Here is a 20,481-nt window from a genome sequence, read left to right as displayed (position 1 = left end):
GCGGCGATAATGAGCATCTCCCATCGGTTCGGAGCTCCTCTCCGTCTGTGAAGTACCAGCTCCAGAAGCTCTAGGCTGCTCCCTCCTCACAAATGCTGGACGTCCCCCTGGCACCTCATCCCACTCCGTCATCCGACTGATCGCCGAATGATCAATAGGTGTTCCCGGCAACTGTAGTTGCTCGTTGGCTGGCCAACGAACACCGCTTGATCGACAGAGCTTCGTAACAATTGTGCCATATGGAATAGCACCAGTGGTTCCTCCCCGTAAGAACCTCAGCATCCCCTGATGAATAACATGTCCCAGATCAATATACTTGCCTGAGACAATCCCAAAGAGCAGAATCGCTCTATCCACTGTCACCTCATGCCCATGAGAAGATGGCATGATGTTAGCACATATGAAGGCATTCCACGCCTTCGCATACCGGTTCAAAGCGGCTGCAGGAAAAGAAACATGTGCCGGCAAAGGAGGTGCAGTCATCTTCCAATGCGTGTCCGGTACACACATGTCATACACCAACCGCTCAAGATCAATCGGATCATCATCAAACCGGCGTTTGGCACGCCCAATCCTCTCAACCACCCAATCTTCTTCATTACGGCGCTTGGCACGCCCCCCAATGACTCTACGGATTGCATCCGCACTATAATCCACCCGGATTCCCCGCACCACCGTGAATCCATCGCGATTCTCCTTGGCATTAGCATAAAACTCTCGAATAATAGCCAAGGGAACCGCCTCCGGAGCCTCGCAAAAAGACTCCCAACCCCGCTCTTGAACCATGTTCAAAAGCTCACCATCTTCCGCCGTGGGTAAGAATCCCCTCTCCTTGACTAACGACTTATTCATAAGCCGTTGAAACTCGGTTCGTGCTCCATCGGAGGTGAACTCAACCTCACCCAACGAGGAAGAATCGCTAGATGTAGGGGCTTGGGTGCTTGTTCCTTGTGATCTTCGGGCTCTTTTGGGTGCCATTGATAGAGATTTAGATTTGCAAGAGGTTTATGTGTAGTGGGTTTGAGAGATTTGGATGAAGGTTGTGCGTATGGATGTGTATATATATTAGGGTTTAAAGAATTATAATGGGATTTGGAGATGGGTTTTGTGTTTATATAAGGATTGAAGAGTTGAGTTAGGGTTTTATGGGATGTATTTCGGGCTAGGCATGCAAAATTAGGATTGTGGGCTTTTTAAAACGAAAAAAAATAATTTTTGAGTGAAAATTCGGCTGACTCGGCAGTCAGTAGCGCGGCCGCGCTAAGTATAGCGCGGGCGCGCTGTGCAACTTAGCGCGGGCGCGCTGACACTAGCGCGGGCGCGCTAGTGTCTGACACCGGAGGCTGAATTTTTTCGATTTTTGTGTTTTTGAGGTTTACAATGGTACAATGTGGTTCCAATGCGTGGGTTGCCTCCCACGAAGCGCTTGTTTAACGTCGTTAGCTCGACGTGAAGTCCAGAATTAATCCGATTCCGATTGAAGAATCGTGGTTTGTACCTCACGATTCACATTTCCGCCAAAGTAAGGTTTCAACCGTTGACCATTAACTTTAAATGATTCATCCGGTGATTTGGCATAGATTTCTACTGCACCGTGGGGAAATACAGTCTTGACCATAAATGGCCCTGACCAGCGTGACTTGAGTTTTCCTGGAAACAGCTTCAACCGAGAGTTATACAATAGAACCAATTGACCTACTACAAAAGATTTTTGTATCAACCGCTGATCATGCAATCTTTTCACCTTTTCTTTGTAGAGTTTGTTATTTTCATAAGCACGGAGGCGGAACTCCTCCAACTCATTGAGTTGAATCATGCGTTTCTCTCCAGCTAATTGTAAGTCGAAATTCAACTTCTTTAGTGCCCAATAAGCTTTATGTTCCAATTCTACTGGTAAGTGACAAGCTTTCCCAAACACTAACTGAAATGGAGAAGTACCCAATGGTGTTTTGTAAGCTGTTCGATAAGCCCAAGCAGCCTCGTCTAATCGCAAGGACCAGTCTTTCCTAGAAGGGTTAACCACCTTCTCTAATATGCGTTTAATCTCTCTGTTAGACACTTCAGCTTGACCATTCGTTTGAGGATGATAAGCAGTAGCAACCCGATGATTGATATTATACCTCGTCATCAAGGTTGTGAATTTCCGATTGCAGAAATGAGAGCCTTCATCACTGATAATGACTCTAGGGACTCCGAAACGGGTAAAGATTTGTTTTTGTAGAAATTGCAAGACCACCTTAGCATCATTTGTAGGTAAGGCTTTTACCTCCACCCATTTAGACACGTAATCAACTGCTAATAGAATATACTGGTTGTTGCAAGACGAAACGAACGGTCCCATAAAGTCAATACCCCAAACATCAAATATTTCGACTTCCAAAAGCATTTTAAGAGGCATTTCATTCCTCCTAGAAATATTACCTGTACGTTGACATCGATCGCAACCCAACACAAATTGATGAGCATCTTTAAACAGAGTTGGCCAGTAAAAACCTGCTTGAAGTACCCTCTTTGCTGTCTTCTCTCCGCTATAATGGCCCCCATAACCAGTGGAATGGCACTCGCGCAAAACTCCCTCAACTTCATTATTAGGAATACACCGTCTGAGAATCTGATCGACTCCTTGTTTAAACAGAAAGGGTTCATCCCAAATATACCATTTCACATCGTGAAGGAATTTCTTGCGTTGAGCATAAGAGAATTCTGGAGGAATGACCTTACTCACCAGATAATTTACAATGTCAGCAAACCATGGCTCTTCTGCCTCAACTCCAAACAACTGTTCGTCTGGGAAGAATTCATTGATTAGAGTGTTGTCGGTAGTTTGTTTGCTGTGATCTTCTAGTCTGGATAAATGATCCGCTACCTGATTTTCTGTGCCCTTTCGATCTTTAATTTCCACATCAAATTCTTGGAGCAATAAAACCCAGCGAATTAGTCTTGGTTTAGAATCCTTCTTTGAGATGAGATATCGAATGGCTGCATGATCAGTATATACCACTACCTTTGTTCCAAGAAGGTAAGACCTGAACTTCTCAAAGCTAAAGACAATAGCTAGAAGTTCTTTTTCAGTAGTAGTGTAGTTCAATTGTGCATCATTTAATGTTTTGCTGGCATAGTAGATAACATGAAACACATTGCTTGTTCGCTGGCCCAGTACAGCTCCTACAGCATAATCACTGGCATCACACATTAATTCGAATGGTTTACTCCAATCAGGTGCAGTGATGATAGGTGCTGATGTCAACTTCTTTTTCAAGATTTCAAATGCTTCCAAGCACTCCTCATCAAATTTGAATGGAATGTCTTTCTCTAACAGATTGCAAAGAGGTTTAGAAATTTTCGAGAAATCCTTGATGAACCTCCGATAGAAACCTGCATGACCAAGGAAGCTTCGGATGCCTTTGACTGAAAGTGGTGGAGGAAGATTTTTAATTGTTTCCACCTTCGCTTTATCGACTTCTAGTCCCTTGGCAGATACCTTATGCCCCAATATGATTCCTTCTTGCACCATGAAATGACATTTTTCCCAATTGAGAATCAGATTAGTTTCCACACAGCGCTTAAGAACCATTCTAAGATTTGTGAGGCATTCGTCATAAGATGTTCCAAATACAGAAAAGTCGTCCATGAATACCTCCACATTGATGCCGATCATCTCTGAGAATATTGCCATCATGCACCTTTGAAACGTGGCTGGTGCACCACATAAACCAAAAGGTACTCTTCGGAATGCGAAAGTACCATAAGGGCATGTAAAGGTTGTCTTTTCTTGATCTTCCGGAGAAATAGCAATCTGATTATAGCCAGAATACCCATCTAACAGACAATAGAAATCATGGCCAGCCAACCTGTCAAGCATCTGATCAATAAAAGGCAGAGGGAAGTGATCTTTTCTTGTAGCTTTATTCAGCTTTCTGTAGTCCATGCAAATCCTCCAACCCGTGACAGTTCTAGTTGAGATGAGTTCCCCTTTTTCGTTGGCTACTACTGTCATTCCTCCTTTCTTAGGCACGCATTGTACTGGGCTCACCCATGAGCTGTCAGAAATTGGATATATGATACCTGCATCGAGCCATTTAAGAATCTCTTTCTTTACAACCTCCTTCATGATAGGATTTAACCTTCTTTGTTGTTCCACTGAAGGTTTGCTTCCTTCTTCAATAAGAATTTTGTGCTGACAAAATGATGGACTGATTCCCTTGATATCAGCTATAGTCCACCCAATTGCTGTTTTGAATTCCCTTAGCACCCTCAAAAGTTTTTCCTCTTCCTCACCTGACAAGTTAGCTGCAATAATAACAGGAAGAGTAGAACGTTCACCAAGAAAAACATACCTCAAGTGATCCGGTAACGGTTTAAGTTCAAGTTTAGGTGCTTCGATCACTGATGGTTGTAGTGGTTTGTGATCTTCCTTTAATTCTTCTAAGCCAAGAGATTCGACAGGTGGTTCAAAATTCCTTCTCCAAGGTGATGAGTTAAGATGATGGATTTCTTCCAATTCTTCTTCACTGTCCCATTTCTCATCATTGGTAAGGATTGCTTCCAATACATCATCCTGTAAAACCCTTTGGCTATTAGCTTCTGCCGTAGTATCAAGTACATCCATACTGAAACAAGATTCCTCATCGGTTGGTAATTTCATTGCATTGAATACGTTGAACGTGACCGTCTGATCTTGTATTCTCATTGTAAGTTCCCCTTTTTGGACATCGATCAATGTTTGCCCGGTGGCTAAGAAGGGTCTACCCAAGATGATAGGAATCCTTTTGTCTTCTTCAAAGTCAAGAATCACGAAGTCAGCTGGAAATATTAATTGATCAACCTTGACTAGCACATCTTCAATTATACCCCTCGGATATGTGATCGAACGATCAGCCAGCTGTAAAGACATGTTTGTCGGCTTGAGCTCTGGTAGGCCAAGTTGTGTGAAGATAGATAAGGGCATCAGATTGATGCTAGCTCCCAAGTCGCACAGACACTTATCAAAAGAGAACTTCCCAATAGTGCAAGGGATAGTGAAACTTCCCGGATCTTTAAGCTTAGGTGGTAATTTCTGTTGCAGCACAGCACTACATTCCTCCGTTAAAGCCACTGTCTCTAACTCCTCGAGCCTTAGCTTTTTTGAAAGAATACCCTTCATAAACTTGGCATAGCTAGGCATTTGCTCGAGTGCTTCAGCAAACGGGATGTTGATGTGAAGCTTTTTGAACACTTCAAGGAATTTACCAAATTGCTTATCCAGCTGCTGTTTTTTTAACCTCCTAGGAAATGGAGGTGGTGGGTATAATGGTTTTGACACCGGAGCAGCTGTAGGGATAGCCTTATCTTTTTCAACAGTAGAGTTGATTCCAATTGTGTTTGAAGGAAGTTCTGCTGGAATTTCTTGCGGTTCATCACCCTGATCTTGTACTAATGTTGAGGCAGGCCCTGTTGTAGTTTTTCCAGATCTCAGCGTAATGGATTGGACTTGCTCTTTAGGGTCCCTCTTACCTGGTACCTCTGTATCACTAGGGAGATTCCCCTGTGGTCTGTTCAGTAAAGCATTAGCTAACTGACCGACTTGTGTCTCCAAAGCTTTTAAAGTTACTGCCTGACTCTTGTACATGAGCCTTAGTTCTTCCATGTCAGACCTTTCGTTAGCTGATTGCCCATGATTCTGAAATCCCGGCGGGTGATATGGTTGTTTAGGTGCATACTGTTGTGAAATCCCAGCCTGACTGTACTGTTTAGGTCCCTGTTGAAATCCTTGTTGAGTTTGGTTATACCCCTGGTTATTACTCCAGCTGAAATTAGGATGATTTCGGTTGTTAGGATGATAAGTAGCTGGAGCAGGCTGTTGACCTCTCTGAAAGTTGCTCACAAATTGTGCTGATTCACTAGAAATGGCACACTGATCAGTAGCATGAGTACCAGCACATAATTCGCAAATAATGATTGGCTGTTGAATTCCTTGGTGAGCCAGAGAATCGACTTTCATCGTGAGAGCTTTAAGTTGAGCTGCTATAGCTGTAGACGTGTCAAGATCAAGAATTCCGGCTACTTTCCCTTGAGTAAGTCTTTGAGTAGGGTTCTGATATTCATTAGCCGCCATCATTTCAATAAGATCATAAGCTTCTTCATAACTCTTAGCCCATAGCGCACCTCCAGAAGCCGCATCAAGCATAGGTCTGGATTGAGGTCCAAGACCATTGTAGAAACTGTTTATTTGCATCCAATCCGGCATACCATGGTGGGGACACTTTCTTAGCATCTCTTTATACCTCTCCCAGGCTTCACAGAATGTTTCTCCTGATTGTTGCGAGAATTGAGATAGAGCATTTCGTAGCGCAGCAGTCTTTGGCATGGGGAAGAATTTAGTGAGAAATTTCTGAGCTAGATCTTCCCATGTAGTAATCGAACCAGATGGTAAAGAATGTAACCATCCCTTGGCCTTATCCTTCAGTGAAAATGGGAAAAGTCTTAGCTTCACAGCCTCATCAGAGACGTCATTAAATTTGAAAGTGTCACAGATCTCTATAAAATTCCGTATATGCATATTAGGGTCTTCAGTAGGAGAACCCCCATACTGTACCGAGTTCTGGACCATTTGAATAGTTCCTGGTTTGATTTCAAAGGCTTTGGCTGCGATTGCAGGCCTGACAATGCTTGATTGGATATCATCGATCTTTGGCATAGAGAAATCCTTCAATGCCTTACTGTCTGGTTGTGCTTCAGGATCTGTCATTGTTTCAGAATCAGAAGAAGAAGTAGAAGATGGATCAATTGCTTTCTTACGGGTCTGAGAACGTGTTTGCATAAACGCGATCCAAGTACCTGAAATAAAGAAAAGAAGAAAAGTGAGAAGAGAATAGAATCCTAGTCAGTGAATTTTAATGCACACTGATGACAAGTACATAAACTAATTAATTAACACCGAGTCCCCGGCAGCGGCGCCAAAAACTTGTTCGGTGAAATCTACACGCAAGCGCACGTGATCATAAGTAATATATTTGTTCGTTCCCACAGAGACTGGTGAATTAAGAATACGCACCTATGCAACAATGTATGATCAATTATCACTGCTAAGACAATTAACAAGGATTGGTTTTCTTTTATACTAATAACTAAAATTACTAATCAAATTCAGAATAGGAAAACACATGGGATTCTAACTTCATTATCGAATTCATCTAGAATTGAAATTACTGATTAACATGCGACTGTTGATCCTAATCAGACAACACGAAAGTAATACATGCCAACTCTCGTTGCACACATATCATACCACTCAAAATCCACAATTAAGATAGAAATCTCATGGACACCAACAAAGCTCAGACCCTATATCTCTATAGCGGTAGTGTAAGCAGAGAGGTTTAATAACAAGTCGTCTATCGTGATTACACAGGGTGATAAAAATAGTTCAAGTCTACCACAAATTATGTTTCATTCACATAATCCTATGTTTACATGGCATAGTTCTAAATTCAATCATCCACTCTCGCTTCAGAAAGAATTAACAGACAACTTAGAAGTTAGCTACGCTCCTAAGAAGAATAAGCACGGCTCATGCAAAGAAATCAACGTACGTCACACAATCAAACAAGTAATATTCTTCGCTAGACTACATCGATAAATCCATTAGAATCCCATGAAGGCGGTTAGTTCATAATCGAACTAATCGACATCATGGTTTCTAATGAAAACATGATAAATAAAAGACAAGAATTAAATAGAATAAAAATGCTTGAATTAATAATAAAGATCACACGTTACAGATTGAAGTTCACGATCTCGCTCGAAACTGTCACTTCCGCGCGAAGAACGATCCAATACAACTGATATTGTGCTTGAATGATTAAACTGAAAACTACGATATTATTCTCTATTCTTCAAACTACTACTATACGGCTAGGGTTTTTACACACGAGAAATAAAAATGCATTGACTAAGTCAACCGGGCCTCGACCGCTGCGAAAATCCATCAGAAAAGCGGTAAAAATCAGCCCGGGAAGTTTCTGTGGGGCGCCACCGCGCTACACTAGCGCGGGCGCGCTAGTGTTGCAGACTGTAGCGCGGGCGCGCTACAAGTTAGCGCGGGCGCGCTACTGTCTGTGATAGCAGCTCTGATTCCTTGTTTTTCAGCTCGTCCTCGCGTGCACGTCCTTCCTCGCTCCTAGTACCACTTCCGTAGGTGATCACGGTTGCATTTAGCATATGCAACAAGCCCTTTAAAACCCTAGATAGCTCTAGTGGACGATGTGCTCTCGTGAGGGTTGTAGAAGATGTACCCACAAAATCCCAAGTCGTGATGAATCCACAATTCTCTATTCTTGCAAATAATGCACCAAAAACCAACCTAAAATGATAGAAAATCACTTCATCACCTCAACTCGTGACCTGCACAGAAAAACAATAAAAACACATCAAAAGACACTAAACACTTAAGTACAACCAACCAATTTAAGCGGAAATGAAGGCCTATAAGTGTGTATAAATACCACTTATCACTGTTCTGGATGAGTCTTCAATACAAAGCATTTGCACCCAAATATATGAAAATACTTCAGATTTGGCTTCTTTTTCTTCACCATCTCATATGGGGTCTTGCCATGCTTATTAATTAAGGTTGCATTTTGAGTGAAACAGGCTGTTTGAACAGCTTCTGCCCGGAAATAAGTAGGCAATTTAGCCTCATCAAGCATAGTTCTGGCAGCTTCTATAAGAGTCCTGTTTTTCCTTTCAACTACACCATTTTGCTGTGGTGTACCAGGTGCAGAGAATTGTTGCACTACACCTCTTTCTTTGCAGAACTCTTCCATTGTTGAATTTCTGAACTCAGTTTCCATTATCACTTCTAATGATCTTCACTTTGTCTTCAGATCCATGATCCAGTTGTTTCACATGATCCATCAGATGCAAGGCTGTTTCATCTTTAGAGTGAAGAAAATATACCCAAGTGTATCTGGTATACTCATCAACAATGACAAGAGCATATTTCTTCTTGCAATGGGATGGTACATTGACTGGTCCAAATAGATCAACATGTAGAAGATGATATGGTTTGTTTATTGAGAATTCAGTCTTACTCTTGAAAGATGTCTTTCTCTGCTTGGCTTTTTGACATGAATCACATAATCCATCAGATGTAAGTAGTGATTCAGGGAGTCCTCTCACAAGCTTTTCTTTATAAGCTCATTTATGGAGTTGAAATTCAGGTGTGAGAGCTTCTTGTGCCATTTCCAACTTTCTTCTGCAGAGATCCTTGTAGACAAGCATAATGCTTTTCCTTCAGAGTTTGTAGGCAAGTGGATTTCATAAATATTCCCATGTCTGTGAGCAGTCACTGCCACTTTGCCTGTTGACTTGCTTACTATCTCACTGTGTTCTTCATAGAATCAACATGATATCCTCTGTCACAGATCGACTGACAGAGAGTAAATTGTGTTTCAGCCCTTGAACAAGAGCTACATTTGATATGATGACATTTCCAAGATTGATGTTGCCATATCCCAGAGTCCTTCCTATGTGCCATCTCCATAAGAAACACTTGGCCAGCCTTCTCCACAAACTCTGATAGCAGGGCCTTATTTCCAGTCATGTGTCCTGAACATCCACTATCCAAGCTAGAATGTTCTTCCTGTTGCCCTGCAATCACAAAGACCACTAATTGTTAGTTTTAAGGACCCAGACTTGCTTGGATCCCTTGGCCTTATAGTTTGTTAGCTTTTGCAGCGGTATTATTATCAGAGTTTGAGCTAACAGACTTTGCAACAGAGTTTGTACTAGAAACAGAGTTTGTACTTGCAGAGTTTTTATTAACCTTTAAAGAAGGTTTCAATTGATAATAATCATAATACAACTATGATATTCTTTTCAAGTATAAATAGAATGCCATAAACTACCACAATGAAAACATGGATCTTGTGGTTTATATCTAATACTACTTTTTCTAACTCCAGACTTTGTAGGTAAAGAGTTAATGTCCTTGTTCTTCCTGCAAAAATTAGCAAGATGATTAGTATTACCACAGTTATGGCATGTCTTCCTAGGTGCATTTGGAACAGGCATGTAGTTATTACTCTTGTCTATACCAATCTTGCCATTTCTATTTTTCCTAGGCTCCTTGTTTTTGTCATCAGACTTTACTTCTTTAAGCTTATGTTTAAGCTGTTTCTGAGTCATCAGTCCTATGTTAACCTGTTTGGGCTTATCAGATTTTAAATTTTTGTTAATCTCTGATTTTGGTCTACTCTGTTTAGACTTAGGGGATTCAACAACAAATTTGACAGGTTTAACCTTAGGTTTTTGAGTTTTAACAAACTCTGTTTTTGATGACTCAGCTTCAGAGTTATCAGTGTAACCTAGTCCCTTCTTCCAGTTTCCACTACCTAAGATATCCTGAGTGGTTTTGCCTGAATTAGTCCATGTCTTAATGATCTCCCTTTCCTTAGCAAGTTCTGATTGAAGAGATGCATACCTCTTTGATAATTCATCTTTGACAATGACAGCATCATCTCTTTCTTTTTGAACTTCCAACATCTGAACTAATTCTTTTTTTAGAAAATTATTCCTTTTCTTTACACTCAGAGTTTCAGATTTTAATCTTTCATTTTCTAAAGTCTGATCTCTAAAGCTGATATGTAAAGTTTTAAGAAACAATCTTAACTCAGTTATATCTTCAGTATCAAAGGCAAGAGTAGAATGAGGTACCTTAGCAGGAGATTCAGAGTTGTTGTCAGTGTTTGCCATCAGAGCATAATTGACTTCTTCTTCTGAATCAGATGTATCTGTCCAGTTTCCTTTCTTGGTGATAAAGGCTTTTTCTTTTTCCTTCTTGGCTTTCTTGCATTCAGATGCAAAGTGTCCCTTTTCACCACAGTTGAAACAGGTATACTTGTCAGCTTTTCCAGCTTTCCCTTCTTTGCCCTCATTCTTCTTGAAGTTCTTCTTGTCATAAACTCTGTTAGAGTTTCTGTCTTTCCTTGAAAAAGTTTTGCCTTTGTTGAACTTTTTGTAGGCCAACTTCTTGAAGCTTTTCACCATCAATGCTGCTAACTGTATCATCTCATCATCACTTTCTTCAGAGTCTGAGGGAACATCAGAGTTTGAGTCATTAGAGTTTGATGACTCCATGTCAGATTTGTGACATGAGCTTTTCCCTTGCTCTTAGCAGCTTCCTCTTGAACTTTCAGAGCAACAGACTTTGATTTTCCTCCATGTCGTTTGCTCCTTTGCTCCATCTCAAGTTCATGAGTCTTCAGTCTTCCATAAACATCAGCAAAGACATTTCTCCAAGATCAAGATTGTCTCTTATTGTAGTGACTTCAAATCCCATTTTTCAGGAAGAGCTAGAAGGAATTTGAGTTTTGAGTCTTCAAGATCATATTCCTTGTCCACCAGAGATAAGTCATTTAACAGTTTGACAAATCTGTCATACAGATCTGTCAGGGACTCACCAGATTTTGAGTCAAAGTGCTCATACTCCTGTGTAAGGATTGTTTTTCTGTTTGTTCTTAATGGCCTGAGTTCCTTGACATCTGGTTTCCAGAGCATCCCAGATTTGTTTAGCAGTTTTGCACCCAATCACCCTATTAGACATTGCATTATCAAGGGCACTATGCAACAGATACTTCACCTTTGCATCTTTACTGATAGATGAGATGTCCTCTGGAGTATAATCTTTCTTTTCTTTTGGAACCATCTTTGAGGTTCATCTGCAATCCCAACAGAGAGCTTGGTGGGCATATGTGGTCCATCATAAATCCTGTCAAGGTATTCTGGATCAACAGAGTCTAAGAATATGTCATTCTTTCTTTCCAGACTGGATATTCAGATGCCTTAGAGGATTGGAACTCTAAAGGATGAAGCTTGTGATTTTTCAGTCATGATTGTGTTTTAAGATCTCACTGTAGTAATCTTAACAGAGCTGGCTCATGAACCACTTGTTAGGTCCTATAAACTCACTATATAATATGATATAGTGATCACAATCTGTAACACAGTAAGACAATATGAGATATTGAAATCAATAAACTCTTATATTCACAAAGCAGCCTTGATGGTTACAAAAACTCTCTCAGTGATTTATTTTGTATCACTAAGAGCTGCTAGGGTTCTAAACAATGTACTCGATAACTCAACTCCTATAGAGTAACCCTAATCTGTGTTTTATATATACACAGTTACAAAATCAATCTCAATCGATTTGATATCCTATAAATCAGCTATGAATTCTATCAATCAAGATGCTGCTCCAGTTTTCTGTTAGTTTCCATAGTCAGCAAATCACTCCTCCGCTTCTATCCTTCCTTGAAGTATATCCGCTTCTGAGCTCTTTCCACGTGTAAACTCTGACGAGTCTTGACTATGTAAACTCTGATCAGACTTTATCAAACTCTTTCAGACTTTACTAAACTCTGATCAGCTTCCCGATTAAACTCTGATGATTCCTGTTCTAAAACAGACTTTAAGAATATTAGTAATCATCAATTATATCTAACATAACCCTTTTGAGAATTCGTCAAAAATCGAACTTCATTATATCTGCTCCGATTCAGTCCCGAATGCCCCAAATATGGTCGTGACCAAATTCCATATATCCATAGGAACCCATTTATGTGAAAATATCAAAAGAATCTGCCCGGGGATATTTCACAAAAAATTCCCGGTACTTAACTTAACCCCCTTGAGAATTCGTCAAAAACACACGAATTGCGTTATACCTGCTCCGATTCAGTCCCGATTGCCCCAAATATGGTCGTGACCAAATTCATATATCCTTAGGGACCCATTTATGTGAAATATCAAAAGAAACATCCCGGTGAAATTTTCATGAAATTCCCGTGTACTAGTTACCCTTTGAGAATTCGTCAAAAAATTGAACTTCGTTATATCTGCCCGATTCAGTCCCGATTGCCTCAAATATGGTCGTGACCAAATTCATATATCCATAGGGACCCATTTATGTGAAAATATCAAAGAAACCTCCCGGTTTTGTGATCATTATGTATAATCAGGCTCAGTCCTTCGGATATTAGATATTCTAAGTCACGCGAAATAAATATTAGTATCCCAAACAATAAGGATCATTATTTACATCTAACCCTTAACTTTATTTTATCATTCCAATTATTAATCAATGATCTTATTTAACCATTCCCATTTCGGGTGATCTATATTATATATAATGGTACAATGATTACTAATCCATTTAAACAAGGTTCCATTGCAATTCGTGTAGTTCTTTAATTCCCTCATAAATTATTATTTCTGATTCCATGATCACACAACTGTTTAGTAATGAATATTTCACAATTTATTAACAAACTAAATCTAAGTTACTCCTCAGTAGTCAATTCCCATATTATTGCCACCTCTATTATATTCTAGATCTTGTCTCCACCACCTCACTAATAACTATGATTTTATTGTTAACTTTTATTCATATTATATCTATTTTCCAAGTCTTAAATTTAAATCCAAAAACTTTACTTTAATTACCCCAATATTTTATTGCTGAAATTATTAATAACCCTTTAAAACTCCAAATTAAGGATCACAATTACCCTTATATTTATTTATTTTATTGTAACTAAATTATTAAATCCCAAAATTATCAACTCACACTTATATTACACTCCATCTCTTCTAAAATTCATTCCTTTCGATATTAATCCCACTCCTTAGTCCTTATTTGTTTTAATAGTGTCCTAAATCATTATCTTTATTTTATTACCCTCTCTCAATTTTATTTCCCACCAAAACACACGCACTCCGCACAAATCTCCCCCCTCTAGTTTCCCCCTTCTCTTGTGGCTTCCTTCTTCCCCGAAACCCGACGACACCAAGGCGGTGGTTTCGCCGCCCTCGACCCCTCGCCGCTACACACCCTTGCAACATCCACCTCCTTCGTGCCATCCCCAAACTGAAACACTCCATATCAATCTTCAACACAACATCACAAGCAATTTATAGTTTTATTCCAAAATTCCCAAATTAAGTATATAGAACCCTAATTAATATAGATTTTTTGCAAAGAATTCAAGCTTTGAACGCACAGGTATATACTCTTTGTTTGTTTGTTTTAAATTTTTTTTTTTTTATATAGTAACTCTTCTTGTTAATACTAGCAGTATTATAAAGAGATAAGGTCCAAATGATTATCATTTTACCATTAACGTTATAGTAATAATAAAGAAAACATAATTTGCTTTTTTGGAAAAGGGAATTGACAACGTATTTACCTCCTTCTCCAACCTTTACTCTTGTTCTGCTTCTCCCAAATTCCCCACTTGATTTATGCTAAAGTCATTGTTTTCACCTCTTGCTTTTTATATTATCTCTTAATCCTAATTAGCCCTTAATTATGGTTAACTAATTTTAATAATAAAGAAATTACTTGGTGGCTACCCATTAACACCTTGCCCTTGGGCTCCAAGTTTTACCCCAAAATCCAATGTGCCACAATACCATATGCTGGTTTTTGATCATCTCATTTCGGTGGTTTTCATTTTGTCAACAATATTTCGACCCCCTGCCTTCTATTTATTTATTAAAAATATTTCTTTCAAGATTATAAAAATTCTAGAATTATGAATTAAATAATTATTCTAATATTTCTCTAGATATTCGTAATTTACTAATTATAACGAAATATATATATTTTAGCTAACCCGTACTACTTATAATTTTCCGGGTCGTAACAAAACTATACATCTATTAATTTACCTACGTGGCCAAAATTTATACTTTATTGGTACATAACTAAATCCAATTTGCTGGCCAATATGATCTAAACTCATATTTGCTTCAAATATTTATATACCAATATTTTAAATAATAATTTCATCATTATCTAATTAATAATTTTAATCACATAAAATTAAATAATTAACTTATTTAAGTACTTGAAATTTTGCGGTTGTTACAGAAAATATCAAAAGAATCTGCCCGGGGATATTTTCAAGAAATTCCCGTGTACTAACCCCTTTGAGAATTCGTCAAAAAATAGAACTTCATTATATCTGCTCCGATTCAGTCCCGACTGCCCCAAATATGGTCGTGACCAAATTCATATATCCATAGGGACCCATTTATGTGAAAATATCAAAACAAACTTCCCGGTGTAATTTTCATGAAATTCCCGTGTACTAACCCCTTTGAAAATTCGTCAAAAAATCGAACTTCATTATATCTACTCTGATTCAGTCCCGACTGCCTCAAATATGGTCGTGACCAAATTCATATATCCATTGGAACCCATTTATGTGAAAATATCAAAAGAATCTGCCCGGGGATATTTTCAAGAAATTCCCGTGTACTAACCCTTTTGAGAATTCGTTAAAAACTCGAAATTCATTATATCAGCTACGATTCAGTCCTGACTGCCCCAAATATGGTCATGACCAAATTCATATATCTATAGGGACCCATTTATGTGAAAATATCAAACGAAACTTCCCAGTGAAATTTTCACGAAATTCCAGTGTACTAACCCCTTTGAGAATTCGTCAAAAACTCGAATTTCGTTATATCTGCTCCGATTCAGTCCCGATTGCCCCAAATATGGTCGTGACCAAATTCATATATCCATAGGGACCCATTTATGTGAAAATATAAAAAGATACTTCCCGGTGTAATTTTCATGAAATTCCCGTGTACTAACCCCCTTTGAGAATTCGTTAAAAAATCGAACTTCATTATATCTGCTCTGATTCAGTCTCGACTGCCTCAAATATGGTCGTGACCAAATTCATATATCCATAGGAACCCATTTATGTGAAAATATCAAAAGAATCTGCCCGGGGATATTTTCAAGAAATTCCCGTGTCCTAACACCATTGAGAATTCGTCAAAAAATAGAACTTCATTATACCTGCTCCGAACCAGTCCTGACTGCCCCAAATATGGTCGTGAACAAATTCATATATCCATAGGGACCCATTTATGTGAAAATATAAAAAGATACTTCCCGGTGTAATTTTCATGAAATTCCCGTGTACAAACCCCCTTTGAGAATTCGTCAAAAAATCGAACTTCATTATATCTGCTCTGATTCAGTCCCGACTGCCTCAAATATGGTCGTGACCAAATTCATATATCCATAGGAACCCATTTATGTGAAAATATCAAAAGAATCTGCCCAGGGATATTTTCAAGAAATTCCCGTGTACTAACCCCTTTGAGAATTCGTCAAAAAATAGAACTTCATTATATCTTCTCCGATTCAGTCCCGACTGCCCCAAATATGGTCGTGAACAAATTCATATATCCATAGGGACCCATTTATGTGAAAATATCAAAAGAAACTTCCCGGTGTAATTTTCATGAAATTTTTGTGTAATAACCCCTTTGAGAATTCATCAAAAAATCGAACTTCATTATATCTGCTCCGATTCAGTCTCGGCTGCCTCAAATATGGTCGTGACCAAATTCATATATCCATAGGGACCCATTTATGTGAAAATATCAAAAGAATCTGCCAGGGGATATTTTCAAGAAATTCCTGTGTACTAATCCCTTTGAGAATTCGTCAAAAAATCGAACTTTATTATATCTGCTCCGATTCAGTCCCGACTACCCCAAATATGGCCGTGACCAAATTCATATATCCATAGGGACCTATTTATGTGGAAATATAAAAAAAAACTGCCCAGGGATATTTTCATGAAATTCCCGTGTACGTTCCCTTTGAGAATTCGTCAAAAAATGGAACTTCATTATATCTACTCTGATTCAGTCCCGACTGCCTCGAATATGGTCGTGACCAAATTCATATATCCATTGGAACCCATTTATGTGAAAATATCAAAAAAATCTGCCCGGGGATATTTTCAATAAATTACCGTGTACTAACCCCTTTGAGAATTCGTTAAAAACTCGAAATTCATTATATCAGCTACGATTCAGTCCTGACTGCCCCAAATATGGTCATGACCAAATTCATATATCTATAGGGACCCATTTATGTGAAAATATCAAACGAAACTTCCCGGTGAAATTTTCATGAAATTCCAGTGTACTAACCCCTTTGAGAATTCGTCAAAAACTCGAACTTCGTTATATCTGCTCCGATTAAGTCCCGATTGCCCCAAATATGGTCGTGACCAAATTCATATATCCATAGGGACCCATTTATGTGAAAATATCAGAAGAAACTTCCCGGTGAAATTTTCATGAAATTCCCGTGTACTAACCCTTTTGAGAATTCGTCAAAAAATCGAACTTCATTATATCTGCTCCGATTCAGTCCCGAATGCCCTAAATATGGTCGTGACCAAATTCATATATTTATAGGAACCCATTTATGTGCAAATATCAAACGAAACTTCCCGGTGAAATTTTCATGAAATTCCAGTGTACTAACCCCTTTGAGAATTCGTCAAAAACTCGAATTTCGTTATACCTGCTCCGATTCAGTACCGATTGCCCCAAATATGATTGTGACCAAATTCATATATCCTTAGGGACCCATTTATGTGAAAATATAAAAAGAAACTTCCCGGTGAAATTTTCATGAAATTCCCGTGTAGTAACCCCCCTTTGAGAATTCGTCAAAAAATTGAACTTCGTTATATCTGCTCCGATTCAGTCCCGATTGCCCCAAATATGGTCGTGACCAAATTCATATATCCATAGGGACCCATTTATGTGAAAATATCAAAAGAAACCTCCCGGTGTAATTTTCATGAAATTCCCGTGTACTAACCCCTTTGAGAATTCGTCAAAAAATCGAACTTCGTTATATCTGTTCTGATTCAGTCTCGACTGCCTCAAATATGGTCGTGACCAAATTCGTATATCCATAGGAACCCATTTATGTGAGAATATCAAAAGAATCTGCCCGGGGATATTTTCAAGAAATTCCCGTGTACTAACCCCTTTGAGAATTCGTCAAAAAATAGAACTTCATTATATCTGCTCCGATTCAGTCCCGACTGCCTCGAATATGGTCGTGACCAAATTCATATATCCATTGGAACCCATTTATGTGAAAATATCAAAACAAACTTCCCGGGGATATTTTCAATAAATTCCCGTGTACTAACCCCTTTGAGAATTCGTCAAAAAATCGAACTTCATTATATCTACTCTGATTCAGTCCCGACTGCCTCAAATATGGTCGTGACCAAATTCATATATCCATTGGAACTCATTTATGTGAAAATATCAAACGAATCTGCTCAGGGATATTTTCAAGAAATTCCCGTGTACTAACCCCTTTGAGAATTCGACAAAAAATAGAACTTCATTATATCTGCTCCGATTCAGTCCCGACTTCCCCAAATATGGTCGTGAACAAATTCATATATCCATAGGGACCCATTTATGTGAAAATATCAAAAGAAACTTCCCGGTGTAATTTTCATGAAATTCCCGTGTACTAACCCCTTTGAGAATTCATCAAAAAATCGAACTTCATTATATCTGCTCCGATTCAGTCCCGAATGCCCCAAATATGGTCGTGACCAAATTCGTATATCCATTGGAACTCATTTATGTGAAAATATCAAACGAATCTGCTCAGGGATATTTTCAAGAAATTCCCGTGTACTAACCCCTTTGAAAATTCGTACAAAAATCGAACTTCATTATATCTGCTCCGATTCAGTCCCGACTTCCCCAAATATGGTCGTGAACAAATTCATATATCCATAGGGACCCATTTATGTGAAAATATCAAAAGAATCTGCCCGGGGATATTTTAAAGAAATTCCTGTGTACTAATCCCTTTGAGAATTCGTCAAAAAATCGAACTTTATTATATCTGCTCCGATTCAGTCCCGACTACCCCAAATATGGTCGTGACCAAATTCATATATCCATAGGGACCTATTTATGTGGAAATATAAAAAAAAACTGCCCAGGGATATTTTCATGAAATTCCCGTGTACTAACCCCTTTGAGAATTCGTCAAAAAATGGAACTTCATTATATCTACTCTGATTCAGTCCCGACTGCCTCGAATATGGTCGTGACCAAATTCATATATCCATTGGAACCCATTTATGTGAAAATATCAAAAAAATCTGCCCGGGGATATTTTCAATAAATTACCGTGTACTAACCCCTTTGAGAATTCGTTAAAAACTCGAAATTCATTATATCAGCTACGATTCAGTCCTGACTGCCCCAAATATGGTCATGACCAAATTCATATATCTATAGGGACCCATTTATGTGAAAATATCAAACGAAACTTCCCGGTGAAATTTTCATGAAATTCCAGTGTACTAACCCCTTTGAGAATTCGTCAAAAACTCGAACTTCGTTATATCTGCTCCGATTAAGTCCCGATTGCCCCAAATATGGTCGTGACCAAATTCATATATCCATAGGGACCCATTTATGTGAAAATATCAGAAGAAACTTCCCGGTGAAATTTTCATGAAATTCCCGTGTACTAACCCTTTTGAGAATTCGTCAAAAAATCGAACTTCATTATATCTGCTCCGATTCAGTCCCGAATGCCCTAAATATGGTCGTGACCAAATTCATATATTTATAGGAACCCATTTATGTGCAAATATCAAACGAAACTTCCCGGTGAAATTTTCATGAAATTCCAGTGTACTAACCCCTTTGAGAATTCGTCAAAAACTCGAATTTCGTTATACCTGCTCCGATTCAGTACCGATTGCCCCAAATATGATTGTGACCAAATTCATATATCCTTAGGGACCCATTTATGTGAAAATATAAAAAGAAACTTCCCGGTGAAATTTTCATGAAATTCCCGTGTAGTAACCCCCCTTTGAGAATTCGTCAAAAAATTGAACTTCGTTATATCTGCTCCGATTCAGTCCCGATTGCCCCAAATATGGTCGTGACCAAATTCATATATCCATAGGGACCCATTTATGTGAAAATATCAAAAGAAACCTCCCGGTGTAATTTTCATGAAATTCCCGTGTACTAACCCCTTTGAGAATTCGTCAAAAAATCGAACTTCGTTATATCTGTTCTGATTCAGTCTCGACTGCCTCAAATATGGTCGTGACCAAATTCGTATATCCATAGGAACCCATTTATGTGAGAATATCAAAAGAATCTGCCCGGGGATATTTTCAAGAAATTCCCGTGTACTAACCCCTTTGAGAATTCGTCAAAAAATAGAACTTCATTATATCTGCTCCGATTCAGTCCCGACTGCCTCGAATATGGTCGTGACCAAATTCATATATCCATTGGAACCCATTTATGTGAAAATATCAAAACAAACTTCCCGGGGATATTTTCAATAAATTCCCGTGTACTAACCCCTTTGAGAATTCGTCAAAAAATCGAACTTCATTATATCTACTCTGATTCAGTCCCGACTGCCTCAAATATGGTCGTGACCAAATTCATATATCCATTGGAACTCATTTATGTGAAAATATCAAACGAATCTGCTCAGGGATATTTTCAAGAAATTCCCGTGTACTAACCCCTTTGAGAATTCGACAAAAAATAGAACTTCATTATATCTGCTCCGATTCAGTCCCGACTTCCCCA

The 20,481-nt window shown here is 38.8% G+C and overlaps 1 non-coding gene across 1 annotated transcript; it reads left to right on the top strand.

Annotated features, from left to right (window-relative positions):
• Nucleotides 1–6,224: 6,224 nt before the first annotated feature.
• LOC135151808 (small nucleolar RNA R71) lies at nucleotides 6,225–6,331 on the top strand. Its single transcript, XR_010290724.1, has one exon. It is a non-coding gene; the product is annotated as a small nucleolar RNA R71 (small nucleolar RNA).
• The last annotated feature ends 14,150 nt before the right edge of the window (nucleotides 6,332–20,481 follow it).

The sequence above is a fragment of the Daucus carota genome, chromosome 3 (genome assembly GCF_001625215.2).
Source record: "Daucus carota subsp. sativus chromosome 3, DH1 v3.0, whole genome shotgun sequence".
Taxonomy (NCBI): domain Eukaryota; kingdom Viridiplantae; phylum Streptophyta; class Magnoliopsida; order Apiales; family Apiaceae; genus Daucus; species Daucus carota.
The sequence above is the reverse complement of the archived record's forward strand: the minus strand, read 5'-3'. Positions and strand labels throughout refer to the sequence as shown.